Genomic DNA, 7810 nt, shown 5'->3' on the forward strand with positions numbered 1-7810 from the left:
AGAATTCAAAACGTTAATATTTAAATGTACGCAATTATACAGTGAGATGCCAAGTATAATTTTATGAATTTTCTGTTAAAAAGTGACTTTAAGTGTATACAATTTGTAGGTACTTATTAATAAACGGTGAAGAATTGGCGATTCGTTGGCGAAAGCAAGCAAATAACGAGCCAGTTCGAAGCCCGCTCATAAGATTACAATGCCAATTTGATTTCGCTGCTACATTTGGCGAATTTTGGCTCTTTCGTCGTTAATTAATAAGTACCAATTTATCCTCAAAATCGAATTAGCTGTGATCAGTAGTGCGAGATATTACTTATAATGCAATAATTAATTCTGGAAAAAAAGCAGCATTAGATTTTTTTTTTTAACTTTGAGAAGATAGTTGTATCTCAGAATGTGAATTCCGTTGTTTGTTGGTATATTGTATAATTTTTCCGGTACATTTCCGTTAACAAACTTCATGCAAAGAAACGCCGAATCTTAAGGATAGCTTTTTTTTGTGATAAATGTTAGTACAACGCTAACAAAACTAATCAATTTGGCGACATTTGGAATTTTGTTAGCTGAAAAGTACCATGTGCCCAATTAGGAATGGCAAGAATCGACATAAGCCTAAATTTATATCCTGCAGCAACTAATAATTAAAATTTAGTCCATAATGAGAAGCTTGTTTAAGAAAATTGCGTTTCCGTCGTATTAACTAAAAAATATTTATTTTAATCAATTGACAAAAAACATTAAATACATCAAAATATCACAAATAACAAAAATAAATACAAGCGAAGCTGGAGAAAAGAAGAACGTTCTGTATTACAATTACCCTTAAGCTGATGTTGAAGTAAAACTATAATGCAATTAACAAGCAGTTAATGAATTAAAAAGAGTTTTTTTTTTATTTTGTTGATGCCATTACGCGATATATCTTTGTTATCATTGCTGCAAGTGAAGTTATTTTTCATAATTATTATATTTTCATATATTTGCTGCTATTTTGTTGATTGAAATAATTTGGTACTTACATATTAGAACTCCTTCCGGGTTTACTTGGTGATCGTAAGATTACGCCTTTTGCCAAGCTCCATTATACATAATGCAGCAATCTTGGCGGTTGCTATTGGATTAGTAGTTGAATCTCTGTTGGATTAGTAATTGAATGTGGGATCGTTATAATACGCATGCACCAATAATTTTTTTATTTGTATGATGTATTTTTTAAAAATGTCGAGTGCAAATATTAAAAAAACCATTGAAATCTACACAGAATTACCAAAATGCTCAATAAATTGGTATAGGATTTATCTCACTTATTTTTGTGAATTCGTTGATTTTACAACCGGATTTTTAAAAATTTATTTTGTTAATAATAGTGTAATTGACCTTGAAACTATCATGAATTGTGATACGAAATCAAATAATTAATTTTTACTTTCTCTCATACGAAATATAAAAAGAGAAAGTATTATAATCGTCGAAAAACTAGTCCTTGAGATTTTGGCGAATTTGTACTCTCAAACCTTCCGAGTTCAAAAAACACATTTTTAGTATTATACCTGTCTTTCAAAGAACAAGACAACTTAAAAACAAACGTTGAGCTAGAGCGAGGAAATTTCGTATGAAATCTTAACCCTAAATTCATAGATATGTATGAAAATTTGAGCTAAACATATCGAAGAAAATTTGTCTCTCTGTATACATGTCAATGTAATTACTCAAAAATGCAAAGAGCTATATAGATGAAATTTGTTCACAGATTTATCATCAGAATCGTAGATCAATATTAAATGCTATTAGAAATCTGTTTTGTTACAATCACTGTTAAAGTTGAGCCATTTGCTAATCTTCATAATGTTACGAACCTATAATATTGCTACCCGGCACGAATAGAGTCATCGCAAGAAAGACCGTTGTACGATCGGTCCTGTACGTGCTGAGATCAATGAACTTAGAGCTTGGCGACAGACTTGGGGAGCATTTGGCGGCTTGGCGATAAATTTGGCGAGTTTGGCGACTAAATGGATAATACCAGAAAGTTCGAGAACTTTCACGATCCATCCACTAAGATCCGAGATACAGCCAGGTACGCCCTGATTGGTCTGAAGACTCTAGCCCCGCCTCCCGGAACTATAAAAGACGGGCACTCAGAAGCTACGTTGTTGTTGTTGTGTGGATCGTCCGAGTCGTCGTGTGTATCGTCACAAGTGGTGTGAGAGGAGTCGGAGTCGCCGACACGTAGAGAAACTGGAGGAATAGACAGCAAGAAAGCTGCTGAACTACAGCAATTAAATGAGCTGCGTCATTAAGACTAATTGACGGTATTTGTAGCAGAAGAAAAATTTTGTAACAATATCCTCGTATATGTGAGCGCAATAACTCAAAAACACGATTTATTTAAATAGAATTTAATATGCGCTGCATCAGCCAGAATAGTATGTTGCGTTTAATCGGTGGAAAGGTAAGCATCTAAAATGCATACTCATATTTCTGCAATATAATATGAAGCACAAAATGTGCCATACTGCATCCCTACACATGGAAGTCAGGAAAGAGCCGAGAAGAATTCACATTTAAGGATTGCCATAACCTTCGAGGATTGCTGCCTTACTCTTTATACTATCCCAACTTCACTATATTGTTACGAAATTTCCGGGTTCGTTTGGATAGTGGGAGTTATATGGTGTGGAGAACGCTCAATCAGCAGGCGGCAGTAGAAAATAAAACAACGACGTTTATTTACACGAAGACACACAGAACAGCACAAGGACAACACTATATACAGCACAGAAGACGATTATCTTCAGCCGAGACGTGCAGCATACAACAAGTCTCTACTGTAGACAGTAGCACACAGCTTAGTTCAGCACTAGCTTCACTCCGTCGCTGCTCCGCTTATCTCTGGAAGGCCAGTTCCTTACCGTCGATCCCGACTACTCTTCGACTCCACTGGTCCACGACTATCTCCGATCTGGTTCACGACGACCCGGCAGCTGCAGGCTGCTCCTTTTATAGGTCTCAGGAGGCGGGGCTAGAAGCCTCTCAACCAATCAGGAACGTTCGAGGCGTAACTCGGGAAAATTCTCGATGTTTCGGGTATAATCTATTTTGGCGCCAAATTCGTCGCTAAGTTTGTCGCCAAGCTCTGGGACCTCCTATGGAACCAGCTATGCTGGGAAGCAGCATCACAGATTCGTAACAATATATTCAGGAGAAACAGATGAAGATAAATAGAGCGCAGAAAAAAAAATCTGAGTATCTAAGGATACAGAAAAGTGAAAAGGAAAACACTCCCGCTGGTTCATTCTAAGTATTTGAATGTGTTGAGTAAAAAAGTGATTAATTAGTTACAAGTCAAAAAATCTCTGAAATTTATAAAGTTCAGTTTTCATAAGAACATGTACATCATAAGAACTTGCATCATAAAAAGCATAATATTTTAAATCTCCATTCTTAATTTAGTTTTTTTTTTTATCCATTAAATAATTTGCCCTGAAAAATATAAATTTATTATATGCTTCATGGAAATCTAACCGATATTTTGAAACTTCGATATTATATAATTTTATCTTCGAATAATATATGTAGTGACGAGCGCCATCTGCTGGTTGTTAGACGGAGTTGACGCTGGTTAGACGGAGGGCAGATCAGACGGATCTCGACGAGAGAAAAGACGTGGCAGATCAGACGGATCTGGACGAGAGAAAAGACGTGTCAGATCAGACGGATCTGGATGAGAGAAAAGACGTGTCAGATCAGACGGATCTGGACGAGAGAAAAGACGTGGCAGATCAGACGGATCTGGACGAGAGAAAAGACGTGTCAGATCAGACGGATCTGGACGAAAGACGAGACGCGACGTATTCGACGAAATCTACTGAATGTTCAATTCTTTTACGTTAATGTATATATATCCTAAATGTCCTAATCGTCCTAAATGTAATTAAATGTGCGTTCTAAAATAGTAGTGATTTCTGAGTCCTACAAATATGGGGGTTCGGCCGAGATATTAATGAAGAGCCAAACAGGAGTGAAATTTGACGTAGAGCAATTTGACGTGCTACAATAAACCTTTTGGATACCAACTCCTTGTGGACTGACGCAGTGTGGATCGACGTTGATAAAATTGTGAGTACAATTTTGATTTATTCTCAAGTATGGCATTTCTTACACGAGCACGAAAGAGCGACTTACTAACTTTAGTAGACGAATTAGAACTAACGGCACCACAGGATGCCAAAGTGCGACAGTTAGTTACAATGATAACAAAGTCGAAAGACTATGACGAAAAGTTCGTAAAAGATTTACTTTTAACTATCACTCAGGAGCGCGAAAGGTTAGATGCCGAAAAAGCCGAAGCCGAAAAGAATGAGCGTGAATATACTTTGAAAAAGTTAGAACTTGAGTTAAAAAGTAGAGAAAATACTTTAACTGTATCCGATATGCCTAAGTATGATATATTAAAATTGCTAAAGAATTACGATAATAGCGGAGACATAAGTGTTTACCTTTCGTTATTTGAGAAACAAATAAGTAGGGCTAACATTGCAAAAGAAAACTGGATTTCTTATTTACTCGGGTTATTACCATTGGATATAGTCAATTTAATTGCTCGCGAACCTGATCCATCAGCTAATGACTATGATTACTTAAAAAAACTGTTGCTTAAAAGATTTAAATTAACTTCCGAACAACTCAGGCAGAAGTTCTTTACTCACAAACGAGATTCTTCTTCATCATGGCGGGATTTCGGTTTTGAACTGAATAACTTTTTTGAGGAATGGATAAATTGTTTAGAAATAACCGATTTTGAAGATTTAAAGCAGCTAATGGTCGTTGACCAGTTAAAGAGTAAAATACCAAATGACGTGCGCGATCATTTTCTCGACGATTTGTCCAAAATAAAGAAAGTAGAAGATTTGGTTAATAAACTGGACGAATATGAAGCTGCACGAAGTCACCTTAAAAAGGAAACAAACAGAAATTGGCGTGTTTCCGAAAACAGAAGTAAATTTGATATCGCGAAAGAAGCTAAAAATTCACCATTGCCGTTCGTTCGTGCTCAAAAGAATTATGCTGATGATAATTACTATAACAAGAGTAATAATAAATGTTTTAATTGTAATGAGACTGGCCATAAATCATTTAATTGCAAGTTTAAAAACAAAGGATTGAAATGTTTCCAATGTGGTAACTTTGGCCACAAAGCCAGTAACTGCCCGCAAAGAGATTTTAAAGTGTCTCTGTCTAATAAAGTATATACTCGTAACTCTCCAAAAACTGTAAATAAGCTTAGTAAAAATGTCGAAATAAATGGTGTAAATTGTGATGCATTAATTGATACTGGAAGTGATATTACTATGATTAATTATGATTTTTATTTGAAAATTGGTAAACCTAATTTAATGACTGATAATGTGAAATTAGCTGGTATAAGTGGAGATAGCATTACTCCTCTAGGTTTTTTTTATTGTGATATATTAATTGATGAATATGTAATATCAACTAATGTGTATGTGTTAGAAATAATGCCGAACGAAATAATCATTGGTATGGATTAATTAAATAATCTAAGCTTTTCATTTCAAGAAAATCAAATTATCATTCATGAAAAAAGAGCCCAAATAAATTACACCCGGCTGGTGAGAAACGAGGTCACGGTCGTATCACTACGTTCCTCGGAGCTGAAAAGAGACAGTCAGGCACCTATTTTTGCTGAGACTGGCAATAAAATAAATACACATCCTCTCCCATACTTCATTCATTTAACGGATTCGATAAACTATGATGAAATCGACATGAGTCATGTAAAAAAACCGTTGAGACAGGAAATAAATCGTCTTTTAAATAAGTATTCGCCAAACAAAACAGAAAGTACGGATTTGCAAATGAAAATAATATTGAGCGATGATATTCCGATTAGTCATAACCCTCGAAGGCTGCCTTTTAAAGAACAAAAATTCGTTGAAACTCAGATTGATAAATGGTTACAGGAAGGGATAATAAAACCCAGTTGTTCAAATTTTTCTTCACCCGTGGTTTTGTGCAAGAAGAAGGATGACAGTTATAGGTTATGCATTGATTATCGTAAGCTAAATAAAAAGATGATTAAAGATCGGTACCCTTTACCCCTCATAGAAGATTTGCTAGACAAACTTGAGCAATCAAAAATATTTACTACTTTGGACTTGAAAAACGGATTTTTTCATGTAGACGTAGAGAAAGATAGCACAAAATTTACGTCTTTTGTAACACATCATGGCCAGTGGGAATTTCTTAAAGTACCATTTGGACTTTCCAATAGTCCGAGTGTATTTCAGCGTTACATTAATGTGATATTCAGGAATTTGATGCTAGATGGAACTGTACTGATTTATATGGATGACATTATTATTCCATCCAAAACCGAGGAAGAAGGGCTAGAAAAATTACAACGTGTTCTAAAGGTTGCATCAGAGTACGATTTGGAGTTTAATTTTAAGAAGTGTCAGTTTTTAAAACCACAAATAGAATTTTTAGGCTATAGAATCCAAAACGGAACTATACAACCCTCTGTATCTAAAACGGTAGCTGTACAAAAATTTCCACAACCACAAACTGTTAAACAAGTACAAAGCTTTTTAGGCCTTACTAGTTATTTTCGGAAATTCATACCCCACTATTCAAAAATCGCAAAACCGCTTAGTGATCTACTAAGAAAAGACATTGCATTTAAGTTTGAATCTGAACAAAAGGAAGCTTTTCAAAAACTCAAAGATATTTTAACTCAGGAGCCAATTTTGCATCTCTATCAACAGGGATCAGTTTTAGAACTTCATACAGATGCTAGCAGTCAGGGGTTCGGAGCAGTGCTGCTGCAACAGGGAACCGACAATAAGTTTTATCCTATTCATTATTTTAGTCGAAAAACATCTCCAGAACAAGAAAAATATAGTAGCTATGAATTAGAAGTTTTGGCTGTAATCGAAGCGTTAAAAAAATTTAGACATTATTTACTGGGTTCTAAATTTAAAATTGTGACTGATTGTTCCGCTTTTCAACAAACTATGAGTAAAAGAGATCTTACACCAAAAGTTGCAAGATGGGCTTTACAATTAGAGGAATTTGATTACCAAATTGTTCACATATCAGGAAAACAAATGGCACACGTAGATTCTCTTAGTCGAAACGCAGTGCTTGTTGTTACTCGTTCATATAGTGAAGTGACCACTAAAATAGCCAATGCTCAAAATCAGGACGAATTCCTTAAGAAATTGAAAGCTTTGATAGATAAACAAGAAGACGGTGAACACATTGTGAGAAATGGAGTTTTATACAAATACGATAATGGTAGAGAATTGCTCATAGTCCCAGAAGCATTACAAAGAGAAATTATTCGAGAAATTCACAATAAAGGACATTACGCTGTGGCTAAGACGGAAGAAATTTTAAAGCAAGAATTTTACATACCAAAGTTGAGGTCAAAAATAGAAAGTGTGATTGCCAATTGCGTGGAGTGTATTCTTTGTAATAAGAAACGTGGGAAAGGTGAAGGTTTCCTTAACCCCATCCCAAAAGAAAATTTGCCTTTAAGTACATATCACATAGATTTCATTGACCCTATGCCTTCTACAAATAAGAACTATCAGCATATTTTTTCAATAGTCGACGCTTTTACAAAATTTGTCTGGTTGTACCCGGTTAAATCAACATCTACTCAGGATGCAATAACTAAACTTAAGCTTCAACAATCTACTTTTGGAAATCCGACGAGAATAATAACAGACAGAGGTTCAGCTTTTACCTCAAAAGAATTTGAAACATACTGTCAGGATGA

The sequence above is a fragment of the Argiope bruennichi genome, chromosome 7, assembly GCF_947563725.1.
Source record: "Argiope bruennichi chromosome 7, qqArgBrue1.1, whole genome shotgun sequence".
In the NCBI taxonomy this organism is placed as follows: domain Eukaryota; kingdom Metazoa; phylum Arthropoda; class Arachnida; order Araneae; family Araneidae; genus Argiope; species Argiope bruennichi.